Genomic DNA, 18658 nt, shown 5'->3' with positions numbered 1-18658 from the left:
GAATATTGGCTATAAGCACAGGAATAAATTGCCCACGGAGGTTGTGGAATCTCCATCGCTGGAGATTTTTAAGAGCAGGTTGGACAAACACCTGTCAGGATGGAAACGTTTGCCTCCACCAGTCCATCTCCCTCCAGGCTGGATTGTGGCTCTGGACTGGCAGATGCCTGCTTTCCTATCCGCCATCCACCCAGCCCACAGCAAGTACCAGATTCATGGGGGCACGTGAGCAGCCAGCCATCCAAGTACAGGTAGACGTGAAGTCCCAGCTTCCTTAGATGTGCTGCCTCCAGGCACTTCCTGAACACCGCTGCTGCTGCGGAGAGTCCAAAGGGCAGTAACCTGTACCGGTAATGGCTGAGCTCCCCTGTGGACCTTCCTTGTTGCCTTCACGCTGGCATGCAGAGTCAGTGAGATCCAGGCCCTCACGGCTGGGTTGCTCTACACGTCATCCCACAGGGACAAGGTGGTGATGAGACCAACTCATCTCCCAGGTGGTCTCAGGATTCCCCTTGAATTCTTCCCAGAGCCGCACCTTTCTCCGGGGGAAAGAAGCTTCACACTCGAGATGTCTCCAGAACCTGCTCTACCACCCGGACAGTGCGACAGATATTGCAACCCCAGGCCGTATCTTGGGGAACCACACTATGAAATCTATGACTGGTTTGTATGATTATCTTCTGCTCCATGGGGGAGGTTAACGGCTCCTCCAGGAACTAACAACAGTGATTTCCCTTAGAACTGCTAACAGCTCCAGAGAGCCACCACCCGCTGGAGAGGTTTGTATGTGCTGGTTGAGGCTGAGTTTTCCAGAGACTGAAGGCTTTTGTTATACAAGGCTGAGGCTAACCAGCCTCGTGGCCTCTTTCTGATCCAGCAAATGGACAGGACTTTTGGTCCAAAGGGCCTGAGTCTGAGGAAGAGTTGGAATTTTAGCCTGCCAGGACCCCTTAGAACTGATGGGGGATTTCTGGTATATTTAGGGTACCTGTAAATCCATTTACTGTTTACATGTTTTCTCTAGAGGCTTTTATCCTGAATAAGTGAGCTTGCTTTGGAGACACCATTTGGGTCACTGGTCAATCACTTGTCATGTCTATGGACAGTAACCACGGCACAGGTGCTGGCCTTAAGACAGACCAGCTGCTGGGGATATTGCAGTGAACTACAGGGGCCTGCAGGCGAAACCTCCCGTCAGACGGGAGTGGGACATGGGCCCCTGCCCAGAGAGAGGTGACAACTGGAGACCTGAGACCTGAACAGGCATTTCTACAGCAGGCCACAGAGCGGGTCAAAGGTGCAGTTACCCTGAGACTGTGCCAGACAGGACCCAGCTCTTCAGACTTTCTCCTCTCCTCCTTTCACCCCAGAGACGCTCCAAGGGGATTGCTTGGCATGTCTCCAACTGTGACCAGTTGTACAGTAAGTGACTGTTCCTTTTGGTTTTCAGCTCAGAAATTTCAGTTTTAGATTTTTTTTTTTGCCAAAATGTCAAAATATTCCACAGAAACAATCCCCCAGTTTCTGACCAACTCCATCAAAAACCACTTTACCTGCCCAAAGCTTTTGAAAATTCTGGTCTTAAGTTCTTCCCTCTTTAGAGGCTAGAGGTAAGAACAAGGCTGGGCCAAGAAGGAAAAATTAAAAGGGGATTTTTACAGGCAGGTTAGTGAAAGTGAAACTGAGTGAGAGTTAGCAAGACAAAACTGTCCAGAGAAATACCCTGAGCTGCTTGTTAGCCACATTGTGAGATAACTACTGTTGGGGTCCCAGGGCATGGCCACTAGTTAAGTCGAGGGGATGGAAGACCATGAGTGTCGAGGAAGTCTCTTTGCTCTAGGCCCAGGTGCCCTTCTCAACCCCCCTTCACAGAATTCAGTCCTGGCTGGCCAGAGAAAGCCCTTGTACTCCCAGAATAATGCTGCAGCTGCAGATAGAGCTGTTTTGTGTAGGTTTTGCTGGCGCCAAGTTAGGATAATGGCAGGAATCAGCTACAAGGCCATAACTGCTTATTTGCCTCATTAATCGCAAGGCTAAGCAGGCTGTGCTGTTGTTTTGAATTGCTAAAATGCTTGTTAAGGGTTGACGGAAAAAGTATTGTTGTAACCCATATAAGGCAAAGCAGTTTTACTTGGCTGATGTGTAATGCAATAGAGATAAGGAGTATAAAGGTATGTGACTCTGCCTGCTCAGGGTGCAGGATTTGAGATTCTTTTCTCCCTGTACCTTCTTTGGAGCTCCAAATAAACTTTTCTGCTTCTCCACCCTGTTGTGTTTATTGGGTGATGCACACCGGGCAATGAACCCCTGCTGTTGCTTGCCTCTGGCACTGGGTGCCGGCAACACTACCATCAAGATTTATTGACCACAAACTACCAAATATGGGATCTGCAAGTGGTGAGTTTGAATATTTTCCATTTTCTGGTGACTATGTGACTTGAGACACTGAGGGAGGGGGATGGTTTGTTCTGTGATAGCCAGACTGCATTCTGGGATCTGCATTCTGTACAGCATTCCTGCGCTCTTATTGGCTGAGACATTCCAGTCAGTAGAATTACCGACAAACTGAACACCTACATAAAATGCGTACAAGCCCCAGCCCTTCAGATCTTCAATCAAATCTGTAGCTGCAAGTGCCTGGGTTCTCTGTGAGTAAGTTCTTCTCCATGGTTATTAGATGAGATAAGTGGGCATGAGGAAGCAGCACTGGCTAGTGAATAGTGCAGGAATGAAAGATCTTGGGTTTCTCTCTGCTTTGACTTTAACTCCCTGGGTGAGTTTGGGCAAGTCACGGAATCTCTCTGCGGGTCATTTTCCTTTTCTATAAAACAGGGATCATGATACTGACCTTCATTTGTAAAGCCTATTTGAGAGATTAAAGCTGGTTAGAATGTTTTTAAAAGAAGGGTTTAATGTCAACATTGTTGGCCTTTTCTCAAAAACAGAATTTTTGGTGGAAGTGTGTAGATTTTTTCCAAAATTTTCATTTATAAAAAATTTAGAAACTTTAAATTAAAAGTGTGGGTTGTTCTGCAAAATTGCGTTGTGACATTCTATATCTTGGGGGAGCGCCCTGTAACCCCCATATTCCTCATCTGTATATAATTGCGATCTTGCGTATAAAGCAGTCCTTGTAAGGTTTCAGGGGAGAGATTATGATCTGCTGAAAGTCATTTCTCTATGCATATATGTGTATCATTAATGCATTTGAAGTTATGAGAATTGTGTTGTATGGCTGTCACTAAAACATGCTGTAAGTTGGGGAATCAGCCAGATATTAGCTCCCCAGAGGCAATAGCAAGGAAAGTAACAAACACCCTGGCGGGGTGTCAATCAACCCATCAACAACCATTGTCCAACAAGGGAGCTACAATGCAACGACTCACCTGCATGAGGCCACACCAGGGGAATTGCTCAGCCTTGCCTGGAGACTCAGCAATGCCCCCAGACATGCCTGGACTTGTGTTTCCCAAGCACATGGACTGAGGGTATAAAACTGAACACAGGGGGCCCATGCTGGGGCTTTCTCCTTCCCCCACCTAGCCTGCAAGCAACAAGGACACTCTGAAAACTCCAACTGAAGGGACTGGCCCAGGTTTCAAGGGTGAAATCTTTGTACTAGGAATTGCAGTATCCAGTGGGGTGAGTAAAACTGCTTAATCTAGATGTTGCCCCGTCTAATAGGGTTGAGAGTTTAGACTGCGGGCTGATATTTTATTTCTTTTGGTAACTAACTCTGACTTTTTGCCTATTACTTATAATCACTTAAAATCCATCTTTTGTAGTCAATAAATTTGTTTAACTGTTTATGTTTATGAGTGAGTTTGTATGAAGTATGTGGCAAATCTGCTCAGGTTTGACAAAGGCTGGTGTATGTCCACTCTCCTTTGATGAAGTGGTGAACCAATTAATAAATTTGCACTGCTCATCTTGAGCAGTGCAAGACAGTATACTGCCGAGGTACAAGGCTGGGAGCTGGGGGGATTTGGCTCTGGTGCCTTTCTCTGTGTGATCCATGAGTGGCTCTGGGAGCATTCATGCAATCTAGGTGAGTGTGGGGGCTCCACATGCTGTTGTGCTGAGTAATAACAGCTCCTGGAGGGGTTTGCTGCTGGTCACTAGCAAGGCATTGTGAGAGACAGCCCAGGCTGGAGAGAGTTCGGGGGAAACAGCAGTCCCACAGTTCCAGGCTGCACCCCAGGGATCCAGTGACGAGCATTGCTGTTTGTTTTAAGTTTCTTTTTTTTTCATTTTTTGTGTCACCCTGTTGTAACCCTTTTCAACCAGAATGTTAAAGTCTCACTGCAGACACATGCAGCAGTGTTTGTCTGTTGATGTTTATGTTCTGTGATTTTATGTTGTTAAAGTGTCATTTAAATCTCATTATATTGCACCATTAGTATATATTGGTGTGTCTCAGACCTGCCATTCAAGTGGTAGACAGGACTCAGTAAGTGAGAGCTACCACAGTGAAAGACTGAGAGAATGAGCGTTAAAGAAATACGGTAACCAGTAGTATAGTAGTGTGTATGGAAATAGGTAGTATCCCTTTAAATACTTGTGAGCCCTCTAAGGGTGCTCACAGTGTTCTGTATTTTAGAAGCCACCAGAAACCAGTGGTATGTACGTATCTAGGGCTGGCCTGATTGAATCAGCAGTTATTTGGGACCCAACTCACTGTGATTTCTTCATATTGTCTGTGTTGTGTAAACAGAAAAAGATACAATGCTTAGGCTATGTCTACACTGCTCACCTTATAGCAGCACAGCCATGCTGCTGCAGCCACGCCACTGTAAGGTATGCAGTGTAGCTGCTCTTTGTGGGCAGGAGAGAGCTCCCTTGCCGACAAAATAAAACCACCCCCAACGAGGGGCAGTGGATTTGTCAGCAGGAGAGCATCTCCCACTGACAAAGCACTGTCTACATGGTGCTTTTTGTCAGTAAAACTTTTGTAGGTCAGGGGCGTGTTTTTTTCCACACCCTCGAGCGACAAAAGTTTGAATGGCAAAAGTGCCAGTGTAGACGTAGCCTAAGTTCCTGTTCACGCATCTTGGTGCAAAATTTGTGCCCTAATAGGTACAAATTTGCCCCCTGCCAGAGAGCTGTAAATCCACTGCCTCCGTGACCATCACCAGCGGCCGGGGCCCCTTCCCCACCCTGACCAGGAGGCACGGTGTCCGTTGCCTCCTGGTGCCCACCTCGCCCCACGTGGAGACATACGTGCAGGCGTTGGCGAAGGTGGTAGGACCCTCGGCTATCGTGGCAGCCTCCAAGATGTATGGGAAGGTTGTTTTTTTCTTAGCTTCGGAGGATGCCGCCCAGGAGGCGGTGGAGAAGGGCCTGGCGGTGGGGGGGGGGGTGTTTGTCCCCCTAGAACCGCTAGAAGACCTGGGCGTTCGCCTAGTCCTCACCTCCGTTCCTCCCTTTTTACCCAACCCTGCCCTGTTACCCGCTCTCTCTGCCCTGGGGAAACTTGTTTCTGTCATCAGCCCTCTCCCGTTGGGCTGCAAGGACCCCACCGTCCGTCACGTCCTTTCGTTCCACCGGTAAGTGCAGCTTTCACCGCCGGCGGGGGAGCGTGATGGAGAGGCGCTCAAGGGGTCCTTCCTAGTCCCCTACCAGGGAGCCTGCTATCGGGTTTTTTACTCCACCGGAGAGGCCCGGTGCTACCTCTGCCGCTCGGCGGGGCATGTCCGCAGAGACTGCCCTTTGGCCCAGGGGGGAGGGGCACCCGAGACCCCCGAGACCCGGCAGGACATCAGCCCCCTCGTTGCCGACGCCCTTGGCCACCCGGCACCTGAAACCAACCCTCCTTCTACTCGACCCATCGCTGCCCCCGTCCGGACCCAAGAGGCACCTTCCCTACAACGCCCGGGCGAGCAAGGGAGTCCCACCCTTGCTATAGCCAATTCGGCGGAGCCTATGGAGGAGGGTGTGGCAAAGATATTCCCGGGTACAGGAGAGGCCCGCCCCAAGGAGCACCCCCCACCCCTCATGCTGCCTCACCGCTCCCCCCCCGAACCCCTGAACCATCGCCTCCGTCCCCCGACACGACCCCTGCTAACCAACCCCCAGACGACACTATGGAGGGCTGGACTCTACTCCAGGGGAAGCGAGGCAAGCGGAAGGCTCGAGCTCCGCTGCATTCATCTGACGCGGAAGCCCCGCGGAAGACCAGGAAGGGAGGCACTGACTTCGAGCCTCCTGCTTCGGCCACGAGTGAGATCCATCTGCTGGTGTTGGGAGGGGAGGATAGACTAGCATTGGAGGGCAGAATCCCCCCTCCGCAGGAGACCCTCCCCTCTGAGACCCCTGAGGAAGCCCCTTCTGACCGGATACCACCTGAACCCCCCCGCGAACCCCGAAGTGACCGTTGCAGCGGGCCCTAGAGGAGAGGCCCCCGGGGTAGTTGGAGTCGGCCTCTCCTCTGTGTATGCAGAGATTGAGGCCCTAGATTTACTCCTGGTCACCCAGGGAGGGGATGATCTACTGCCGGCTGGCCTCAATTAGGGCAATCTCACCCTAGGCCCCCTTTCCCCATGCTCTCTCCCCCTAATTGCCTTCCCGGGTGAGCACCCTGCAGAAGGTGGTTTACCACCTGATGCCATGGCTGCCACGACCACCATGGAGCCAGCACCTAGCATCACTGGGAGCCCCCTCCCTTACCCCCTAACCTCCGACCCTGCTCAGGAGGCACCTTTTTTTCGCTGCTCGCCTCCTGAAGCCCAGAACCTTACCTCTGCCCCTGCCCCCATCCCTGTCCCTGTCCAATTTCCCTCCTCCTGCAAGGCTACTGCAGCCCCTGGGGTTATTTCTTTTCTGCCTTTCGCAGATTCCCCCCAGGGAGCAGTCTTTACGTTTTCTAGTTGCGACTTATCAGGAGTTGCACTTTTCCCCCCTCCATCCCCTTCCACCCCAAGGCATGAGATGGATTTAATAACCCCAGCCTGTCAGACGCCCCGTTGGTGGTCCGCACCCTGCCTACCCGCCTTAGCGGACCACAAGGCTGTATTAAGAGCCCCACCAGGGAATACCCTGGAAATCGTAACCCCACCCCCCCATGAGCTGCGGCATGCACTACGGAAGTTCTTAGAACACACCCGTGGTGCCCATGATAGGGTACAGCTGGCTCTCCAGCTATGGGGGGACTTTGATCAACTTTTTCAGGCCACAAGGGCCCTTATAAAGGAGGGCAGAGGGCAAGGAAAGCGCGGTGCTGCGGCCTACGAGCGGGCCCGCGGCTTCCGGAGAGATCTACTCATTTACGGGATGGGACACGGGTTGCTACGCAACCCGCCGGGGGCCACGAATACCCCCACCAATGAGAACCCCCCATCCCCCCAGCCTCCGCATGACGCCTCTCATTATTGCAACCCTGAATACCAGGGGCTGTAGGATGGCTCTCCGCAGGTCCCAGGTGCTCTCCTACCTTCGGGATGGGGGGTACTCTGTGGTTTTCCTGCAGGAGACCCACATGGACCCAACCGCCAAGGATAGGTGGCGGCTGGAGTGGGGGGACGGGATATACTTCAGCCACTTCATGACTTGGCAAGCTGGAGTGGCGACCCTGTTCTCCCCCACCCTATGGCCCGAGGTGCTAGGGGTCACTGAGGTCGTGCCGGGCCACCTGTTGCACCTTCGAGTCTGTATGGAGGGGCTTGTGGTCAATCTTGTTAATATCTATGCCCCGCAAGTGAGCTCAAAGCGGCCACAATTCTACCAGCGGGTGTCCAACTTTCTCGGCACCCTAGATTCGCATGAGTGCCTGATCCTGGGAGGGGACTTTAACACCACCCTCGGGGAATGGGACCGCTCAGGGGCCGAGCCGAGCCCGGCCGCCGCGACCATTCTCCGAGGCATAGTCGAATATCACTCCCTAGTGGACGTCTGGCGTGACCATCACCCAGATGACACTTCCACATTCACCTTTGTCCGGGTGGAGGCCCATCGGTCACACCACTCTCGGTTGGACCGTATTTACTTATCCCGTTTCCATCTTTCACAGGCCCACTCCTCCACCATTCGGCCCGCCCCTTTTTCCGACCATCATTTAGTCACCGTAACGGTCTCCCTCTGTGCAGAGGGACCGGGGCTGGCTTATTGGCACTTTAATAACAGCCTTTTGGAGGACGAGAGCTTTGTGATGTCCTTCCGGGAGTTTTGGCTGGCCTGGCGAGAGCAGTGGTGTGCCTTTCCCTCGGTGCGGCGCTGGTGGGATCTAGGGAAGGTACGCGCCAAGCTCTTCTGCCGTGACTATACTCGGGGCACCAGCCGACGGAGAAATGTGGCGATAGAGCAGTTGGAACGGGAGGTCTTAGAGATGGAGAGGCGCCTGGCCGCCAACCCCGAGGACCCGTCCCTCTGCGGAGCGTGCCGGGAGAAGTGGGAGGAGCTTCGGGCCCTCGAGGACCACCGGGCCTGAGGTGCCTTTGTCCGGTCCCGCATCCGCCTCCTTTGGGAGATGGACCGCGGCTCCCTCTTCTTCTATGCCCTGGAGAAAACTAGGGGGGCCAAAAAACACGTCACCTGCCTTCTAGCGGAAGACGGCACCCCCCTCACGGATCCGGAGGAGATGTGTGGGAGGGCCCGTGACTTCTACACAAGCCTTTTCTCCCCTGATCCGACCGATCCTGGCGCTTGCGGGGTGCTCTGGGAGGAGCTCCCCACGGTCAGCGTGGGCGACGGAGACCGGCTAGAGCTGCCTCTCACCCTGGCCGAGTTCTCGGAAGCCCTCCGTCGCATGCCCACCAATAAATCTCCGGGCATGGACGGGCTGACCGTAGAGTTTTACCACGCGTTCTGGGACATCCTCGGCCCAGACCTAGTCACTGTCTGGGCTGAGTCCTTGCAGGGCGGGGTCCTCCCTCTTTCGTGCAGGCGAGCGGTGCTCGCCTTGCTGCCAAAGAAGGGAGACCTCCGCGATTTACGAAACTGGCGCCCTGTCTCACTCCTTAGCACGGATTATAAAATCGTAGCGAAAGCAATCTCGCTGCGGCTAGGGTCCATGATGGCGGACGTGATCCACCCAGACCAGACCTATACTGTCCCGGGTCGCAGCATTTTTGACAACCTCTTTCTAGTCCGAGACCTTTTGGAGCTCGGGCGGAGAGACGGTCTGTCGTTCGCCCTCCTGTCTCTTGATCAGGAGAAGGTGTTCGATAGAGTAGACCATGGGTACCTCCTGAGCACTCTGCGGGCGTTTGGATTCGGACCTCAGTTTGTGAGTTTTCTCTGGGGGCTGTACGCCTCCGCGGAGTGTTTGGTTAGGCTCAACTGGACCCTGACCGAACCGGTCAGCTTCGGGCGAGGGGTGCGGCAGGGGTGCCCCCTCTCGGGCCAGCTGTACGCTCTGGCGATCGAGCCTTTCCTCTGTCTCCTCCGCAGGAGGTTGACGGGGTTGGTGCTGCGGGAGCCGGAGCTGCGGCTGGTCCTGTCGGCGTACGCCGATGACATACTCCTCGTGGTCCAGGACCCGGGCGACTTGGCGCGAGTGGAGGCATGCCAGGCCATCTATTCAGCAGCCTCCTCCACCCGAGTCAACTTGGTCAAGAGCTCCGGCTTGGCGGTAGGGGACTGGCGGCAGCCGAGCTCCCTCCCACCCGCGCTTCAGACCATCCGGTGGAGTGCGGGTCCACTGGTCTATCTCGGCGTTTACCTTTCTGCCACGCACCCTTCCCCGCCGGAGAACTGGCAAAATTTAGAGGGCGGGGTGATAGAGCGGATCAGGAAATGGACGAGGCTACTCCGATGTCTCTCCCTCCGAGGGAGAGCACTGGTGCTTAACCAACTAGTCCTGTCCACGCTCTGGTACCGGCTCAACACCCTGGTCCCGGCCCCGGGTTTCCTGTCCCACCTCCGGAGATTGATTCTGGAGTTCTTTTGGTCAGGATTGCACTGGGCCCCTGTTGGAGTTCTTCGTTTATCCCTGAAGGAAGGAGGGCAGGGCCTGAAGTGTCTGTACACTCAGGTCCGCGTTTTCCGCCTCCAGGCCCTGCAGAGGCTCCTTTATAGTGCAAGTAGTTTGGCGTGGAGCATATTGGCACACGCCATTCTGCGCCGCTTCCATGGGCTCCGATATGACCGGCAGCTCTTTTATCTTTGTCCGAGAGGTTTTCCGCGAGACCTCTCTGGGCTGCCGGTCTTCTACCAGGACCTGCTCCGGACCTGGAAACTGTTTCTAATGACCAGGTCTGTGGCGGCCACCGTGGGGGCAGATCTCCTCACGGAGCCCCTGCTACACAATCCCCAACTCCATGTGCAGGTGGCGGAGTCCCGCTCGGTGCGCCAGAGGTTGGTCCTGGCGGAAGTCATGAGGGTCGGAGACCTCCTGGACTACGACCGGAGAGACTGGCTGGATCCCCTGACGCTCGCTCGGCGCATGGGGCTCTCCAGCCCTCGTACCCCCCGGCGCGTACTTCAGGAGGTGAAGGCCGCCTTGACACCCACTGCTCGGGCTTATATCCACCGAGCCTTGCGTGAGGGCGCACCCCACCCATCCTCTACCCCAGGCCCGCCGGACGTTTCCATTGGGCCCCTGCCCTGCCGGTCCCAACAAACCCCTCACCCTTTTACTGCAAGCCGGCTGCATGAACTGCAGCTGGTCAGTTTTCAAATTGCACCACGGAAATATTTATACACACTCACGCTTCACACCCTTCACGCCCACACCCTGGTGTCCTGCCCCGATACAAAGTGGTGGGACCTCCTGCCACCTTTGGAGGGCGAGCAACCTCGGTGGGCCAGCCTGTATTCCACCTTGGTCCCGAGGCCCGTCGGGGACATCAGTTGGCGGCTCCTTCACGGAGCTGTGAGCACAGGCGTTTTTCTGACATGGTTTACCCCCATCCCGATACTTGCCCTTTTTGTAATGTGAGGGAAACCCTGGCGCACATATACCTGGAGTGTGCCAGATTGCAACCCCTTTTCCTGCTCCTCACAAATATTCTATTGTGCTTCTGGCTTCATTTCTCCCCTCACCTTTTTATCTATACGCTCCCCATCCATGGCCCCACAAAGTCGCGGGATCTCCTGGTTAACCTCCTCCTAGCCTTGGCTAAAACAGCCATTTATAAGACCAGAGAGGGGAGGTTGGCTCATGAAGCGTCCGGCGATTGTAGGGCCTTTTTCCGATCCTCAGTACATTCATGTATCCGGGCGGAGTTCCTCTGGGCGGTGTCCACCGACTCCCTTGACACCTTCGAGGAGCGGTGGGCGCTGTCCGGGGTTCTCTGCTCGGTGACCCCGTCCGGTTCCCTCCGTCTGACCCTTTGATTGAGGGGAAGAGCGAGAGATGCTAGCCCCAGCCGTTTTGCCGCTGTGGATACCATCATTACTGTCACCTAGGAGGGGTCCTATAACACATGGGTGTACACCCCCCCCCCAAACCGCCCACCCCGCAGCCGTGCCCGTCTTGTTGGGCACTCTCAGGAGAGGGATGATCGGTGACACTGGGCGTGGCACTAGGTAACTCGAGGGGGTGGAAGACCACGAGTGTCGAGGAAGCCCCCCTGCTCTAGGCCACCGGGTAACTCAGGAGGGTGGAAGACCACGAGTGTTGAGGAAGCCCCCCCGCTCTGGGCCCAGGCTAGCCTAAACACTTCTCCCTCCTGTAAGCTGCTGTGTTATACCTTCTGTTTGCGTTGTTTTGTTGCATAGTTTGTTTTGTTTTTTGGTAATTTTTTGCAAGTGTTACAATAAAATTCTTTTTTGTTTTTTTTTTTTAAAAAAACCTTCCCTGTTACCTTACCCAGGGAATAGGGACCTATTTAGCCTGCTCTCCTGCTGCTGCCCTCTGGCCTGGGCGTTCCTTGCTTTTTGCCCCTGTTTTCAGCTTCTCCCCCGACCGGGCCAGACGCTCTCCCCCCTTTCTTTTCCTTTTGTTGTTTTTTTTCTTTCTCCGCTGTTGCTAGAGTGCTGGCCGGCTGCCGGCCGGCGGTTAGCCCTCCCCGCCCACCCTCGGACGCTGCTGCTGCTCGAGTTGAAACCCTCCCCTGAGAGAGGGGGGGCCTGCCGGCCAGCTCCCCCAGAGGTGGGGAGTGGAAGGACCCAGCCCCCAGACCCAGCCACTTGCTGTTTGTCTGCAGACCTGTCTCCGGTTGAGAGGAATTTTATCACTTGCTCCGGCATTTCTGGAATGCAAAAAAGAAAACCCAGAACAGACAGAGAAACAGCTGTCTACCAGAGGAACACCGCCCGGGGAACTTACAAATCGCCATGGAGGGGGCCCAAGACTCAGTAACTTTCGAACTGTGCTCTCGTTTGGGGGAGGCTTTGACTGTCTCATGACTGTGTTTGTAGGGACACAGGGGGTGTGGCACGGAGCTGCCCCCCGATCCATCTGTGTCCTCCCAACCCCCACACTATCATCTTCAGAACTGCCTCCTCCACCGTCATTGCTGGCTGTTTAACATCTGCCTCTGAACTTAGCTGCTCACCCTGATTCCACCGTGTGGGCCAGAAGCACCAGCCAACCAAACAGGACTCTCTGGACAAGCGTACGGTGGTTCATGTTCTCCCCCCCCGCCAAACTGCCCATCCCACAGCCAGTCCCGTTTTACCTGACCCCAACTCCTGTTAACTACCTGCCACCGCCCCTGCTGGGGCATCGGCAATGGAGGGCACCGGGGTGACCTCCGCCGCTGCCATGCCCACCAACTCCCCAGACTCTAGGGGAGCCCCCCCAGCCGGCAGGAAAGGCCAGGGCAAGAAGGGGAAGGGCCCCGCTAAAACCACCAGGCCCTCCATGGCAGGGGCCACCCCCACTGCTGTGGCCCCGCCACTGACCACGGTGTTGCTCCCCGCTGCCCCCTTCACCAGCTCTGAGGGTGTCCCTCCCTCACCCCCCAGAATGTATGCCCGGGTGGCGGCAGCCCCCCGCCTGCTGCCTCGTCATCTCTCCCGCCCACCACCTCCACCACCATCAACAGCGGCCAGGGCCCCTTCCCCACCATGACAAGGAAGCACGGTGTTCAATGCCTCCTGGTGCCCACCTCGCCCCACGTGGAGACCTACATGTGGGCATTGGCGAGGGTGGTGGGGCCCTCGGCCATTGTGGCGGCCTCCAAATGTATGGGAAGGTCGTCTTCTTCTTAGCATCGGAGGCTGCCGCCCAGGAGGCAGTGGAGAGGGGCCTGGCAGTGGGGGGGGTGTTTGTCCCCCTAGAGCCGCAAGAGGACCTGGGCGTTCGCCTGGTCCTGACCTCTGTCCCTCCTTTTCTCCCCAGTGCTGCCCTGTTACCCTCCCTTTCCACCCTGGGGAAACCTGTTTCTGTCATCAGCCCTCTCCCGTTGGGCTGCAAGGACCCCACCCTCCGTCACATCTTTTTCTTCCACTGGCAAGTGCAGCTTCTACTGCCGTCGGCAGAGCGTGACGGAGAGGTGCTCAAGGGGTTCTTCCTAGTCCCCCACCAGGGGGCCCGTTACCGGGTGTATTTCTCCACGGGGGAAGCCCGGTGCTACCTCTGCCGGGCGTCAGGGCATGTACAGAGGGACTGCCCCTTAGCCCAGCAAGGAGGGGCATCTGGGATCCCTGCGACCTGGCAGGACATCGGCCCCATCATTGCCGATGCCCCTGGCCACCCAATACCCGAACCCGCCCCTCCTCCTCTTCGGACCACCACTTCTCCCGCTCAGGCCCAAGGGGCACCTCCCCTACAATGCCCAGAAGAGAGGGAGAGCCCCGCCCTCACTGCTGAGAATCTGGCGGGGCCTTTGGAGGAGGGTGTGGCAGAGATACCACCAGGCAGGGGACTCCTCCCTCCCTAATGCTGTCCCACCGTTCCCCCGCCAAGTCCCTGAGCCATCGCCTCTACCTCCTGACACGACCCCTGCTAACCAGCCCCCAGATGATGCCATGGAGGGCTGGGCCCTAGTCCAGGGGAAGCGAGGCAAGCGGAAGGCTCGAGCTCCGCCTCATCTACCCGAGGCAGAGGCCCCCCGGAAGACCAGAAAGGGGGGCACCGATGCCAAACCTTCCGCTTTGCCCACGAGTGCGTCCCATCCACCGGCGTCAGCCAGGAAAGACGTGGTAGCACCGGAAGGTAGTGTCTCCCCTCCACGGGAGACCCTCCCCTCCGAGACCCTCAAGGAAGCCCCTTCTGTCCTGACACTACCCGAAGCCCCCTTGAACACCGAGACAACCATCGTGGTGGGTGCCAGCGGGAGAACCCCGGGGCGACTGAAAGTGTCCTCTCCTCCATGTTCGAGGAGATCGAGGCCCTAGAGCTGACCCCGGTTGCCCAGGGGGAGGACGACCTTTTGCCAGCAAACCTTGATTTGGGTGACCTCACTCTACCCCTCTTTTCCCCATGCTCCCTCCCCCTAACTGCTGCTTCTTGTTACGAAGTACACCTGATAGGACACGCACACTTGTGCTACGAATTACACCTGGTAGGACACGCACACAAGTGCTACGAATTACACCTGATAGGACACGCACACATGTGCTACGAATTACACCTGATAGGACACGCACACGTGCTACGAATTACATCTGGTAGGACACGCACACAAGTGCTACGAATTACACCTGATAGGACACGCACACATGTGCTACGAATTACACCTGATAGGACACGCACACGTGCTACGAATTACATCTGGTAGGACACGCACACAAGTGCTACGAATTACACCTGATAGGACACGCACACGTGCTACGAATTACACCTGGTAGGACAGGCACACAAGTGCTACGAATTACACCTGATAGGACACGCACACATGTGCTACGAATTACACCTGGTAGGACACGCACAGTTCGAATCTAGGCTGAGGCACAGAAATAAAGTCCACAACTGCAGAGTTCCCAAAAGACACTAAGTTTATTACGCTCGAGCGTGGTGCCCCCCTGCTAGCCAGGAGGGGACCCTGAATACAGATTATACAAAGGTTATATACTTTTTAGCAAAGCATGTTGCCCTCGTGCATCGGAAACCTTAGCCAATAAACAAACCCTTGTCTTATCTACCACCTATCCCTGCTTTGTGCATTCCTCGTGCTATACCAGTATGTTAATTACACAGCATGGTCCTAAAGCCATGCATCAGTAACTTTTATTATCAGGATGGGAGGCCTCACATCAAGGCCAAGAGACAGGGAGTTAGAGACTGACAAAAACCAGATACTGCAAATCAAGGCAGGCTGGAGACAAGGAGGAGGATTTTCACACGGATTCGGTATCTAAGGATCACTCCTCCTGGTGTATGATGTGCTGGCATTTAGACAATGGTGGGCCCCAAACCAAAATGGAGTCACATGTGCTAACTTTTCCTTAACATTCTGCTTCCACCTCCGAGGAGCCCCTGGACTCCTCCATCGACCTGGCTGCTGATGGCATCCCGCTGATGACCACCGAGCCTGCTCAGGTGACAGCCGGCACCATGCGGCCGGGACACAAGTCGCCAGGGGCACCCCCCATTGGTGTGGGGCAATCAATTTCCTTCCCGGGCGGGGGCCCAACAGAAGATAATCCACCTCCTGATGCTGTGGCCGCTAAATCCACCATAGAGCCCCCGCCCGGTATCACTGAGGGCTCCCTCCCCTTCACCCTCGAGTCTGATTGGGAGGCCCCACCATCCAGCTGCTTGCCTCCCGAAACCCAGAACCTCGCCTCTGCCCCTGCCCCTGCCCCTGCCCCTGCCCCTGCCCCTGCCCCTGCCCCTATCCAGTTTACCTCCTGCAATGTTATCACCGCCCCCGGGGCTGTCTCCTTCCCTTTTCCAACTGATGACCCCCAGGGAGCGGCCTTTGTGTTCTCCTGCCCCGACCCATTAGGAGCTGCTATTTTCCCTCCACCGCCCCCTATCGCCCCAGAGCTTGAGGTGGGCCTAGAAGCTCCAGCCCATCAGGCACCCCGTCGGGGGTCTGCACCCTGCTTGTCCATTTTAGTGGACCACGGGGCTGCACCAAGGGCCCTGCCAGGGAACAATCGGGAAACCGTAACCCCACCCCCCCATGAGCTGTGAGGAGAGCTGCGGAAGTTTTTAGAGGATGTCCGTGGCTCCCGCAACAAGGTACAGCTTGCTCTCCAGCGATGGGGGGATTTTTTTCAAATCCTCCGGGCCACAAGGGCCCTCATGGGGGAAGATAAAGGGACAGGGAAGCAGGATGCTGCGGCCTACTGGCGGGTCTGCGTCTTCCGTGACCAATTACTCACCTACGGGATGGGTCAAGGACTGTTGCGCGCCCCACTGGGGGATGCGAGCATCTCTGCCAGTGAGGATCCCCCCCGGCTCCCCCCATGACACCTCTCACCATTGCAACATTGAACACCTGGGGTTGTAGGATGGCTCTCCGCAGGTCCCAGGTGCTCTCCTTCCTTCGGGAGGGAGGGTACTCTGTGATTTTCCTGCAGGAAACCCATACGGATCTGACCGCCGAAGACAGCTGGAGGCTGGATTGGGGAGACAGGGTCTACTTTAGCCATTCCACGATTCGGCAGGCTGGAGTGGCGACCCTGTTCTCCCCCGACCTATGGCCCGAGGTGCTAGGGGTCGCCGAGGCCATGCTGGGTCACCTGCTGCATCTCCGGGTCCATATAGAGGGGCTCGTGGTTAACCTCGTTAATGTCTATGCCCCGACATCGGGCCCAGAGCGGCTGCAATTTTATCAACAGGCGTCCGCCTTCCTTGGTACCTTAGATTCTCACGAGTGCCTGGTCCTGGGTGGGGATTTTAATACCACCCTCGAGGAGCGAGACCGCTCGGGGACGGAACAGAGCCCTGCTGCCGCGGACACCCTCCAGGAGATAGTTGATCACTCCCTAGTGGGCATCTGGCGTGACCACCACCCGGATGACACTTCCATGTTCACCTTTGTCCAGGTGGAGGCCCATCGGTCGAGCCACTCCCGGTTGGACCGCATTTATTTATCACGCTTCCATCTCTCATGAGCCCACTCCTCCAGCATTCGGCTGGCCCCATTTTCTGACCATCACCTAGCCACCGTGACAGCCTCCCTCTGTGCGGAGAGGCCGGGGCCAGCCTATTGGCATTTTAACAACAGCCTGTTGGAAGATGAAGGCTTTGTGACGTCCTTCCGGGAACTCTGGCTGGCCTGGCAAGGGCAGCGGCGTGCCTTTCCCTCGGTGCGGCGATGGTGGGACCTGGGAAAGGTGCGCGCCCGGCTTTTCTGCCGTGACTACACCAGGGGCACCACCCGACGGAGAAATGCGGTGATAGAGCAGTTGGAACAGGAGGTCTTAGAGCTGGAGAGGCGTTTGGCCGCCAGCCCCGAAGACCTGCTCCTCTGCAGAGCGTGCCAGGAGAAGCGGGAGGAGCTCCGGGCCCTCGAGGACCATCGGGCCCTGGGCGCCTTTGTTTGATCCCGCATCCGCCTCCTTCGGGAGATGGATCGCAGCTCCTGCTTCTTCTATGCCCTGGAGAAAATGAGGGGGGCTAAGAAACTCATCACCTGCCTCCTGGCAGAAGACGACACCCCCCTCATGGAACCGGAGGCGCTGTGTGGGAGGGCCCGAGGCTTCTACGCAAGTCTTTTCTCCCCGGATCCGACCAACCCTAGCGCTTGCAGAGTGCTTTGGGAGGAGCTCCCTACGGTCAGCGCGAGCGACCGAGACCAGCTAGAATTGCCTCTCACTCTGGCCAAGTTCTCGGAAGCCCTCCATCGTATGTCCACTAATAAGTCTCCAGGCATGGACGGGCTGACCGTGGAGTTCTACCCCATGTTTTGGGACGTCCTCGGCCCAGACCTAGTCACCGTCTGGGCCGAGTCTCTGCAGAGCGGGGTCCTCCCTCTTTCATGCAGGCGAGCTGTGCTTGCCTCATTGCCGAAGAAGGGGGATCTCCGCGATTTACAAAATTGGCGTCCCATCTCGCTCCTCAGCACGGACTACAAAATCGTAGCGAAAGCAATCTTGCTGCAGCTAGGGTCTGTGCTGGCGGACGTGATCCACCCAGACCAGACCTACGCTGTCCTGGACCGCAGTATCTTTGATAACCTATTTCTGGTTCGGGACCTTCTGGAACTCTGGCATAGAGACGGTCTGTCGTTCGCCCTCCTGTCCCTAGATCAGGAGAAGGCGTTCGATAGGGTGGACCACGGGTACCTCCTGAGCACTCTGCAGGCGTTTGGTTTTGGACCCCAGTTTGTGGGTTTTTTCCGGGTGCTGTACACTTCCGCAGAGTGTCTGGTTAAGCTCAACTGGACCCTGACCGAACCGGTCAGCTTTGGGCGAGGAGTATGGCAGGGGTTCCCCCTCTCGGGCCAGCTGTACGCTCTGGCGATCGAACCCTTCCTCTGGCTCCTCCAAAAGAGGTTGACGGGGTTGGTGCTGCGGGAGCCGGAGCTGCAGCTGGTCCTGTCGGCGTATGCTGATGACGTGCTCCTCGTGCTCCAGGACCCTGGAGACTTGGCGCGCGTGGAGGCTTGCCAGGCCATCTATTCAGCAGCCTCCTCCGCCCGTGTCAACTGGGTCAAGAGCTCTAGCTTGGCAGTAGGAGACTGGCGACAGGCGAGCTCCCTCCCACCCACGCTTCAGACCATCCGGTGGAGGGCGGGTCTGCTGCTCTACCTCGGCGTTTACCTTTCCGCCATGCATATCTCTCCGCCGGAGAACTGGCAAAATTTAGAAGGCGGGTTGATAGAGCAGCTCCGGAAATGGACAGGACTACTCCGATGTCTCTCCCTTCGAGGGAGAGCGC

This window comes from Chelonia mydas, chromosome 6 (genome assembly GCF_015237465.2).
Source record: "Chelonia mydas isolate rCheMyd1 chromosome 6, rCheMyd1.pri.v2, whole genome shotgun sequence".
Classification (NCBI taxonomy): domain Eukaryota; kingdom Metazoa; phylum Chordata; order Testudines; family Cheloniidae; genus Chelonia; species Chelonia mydas.
The sequence above is the reverse complement of the archived record's forward strand: the minus strand, read 5'-3'. Positions refer to the sequence as shown.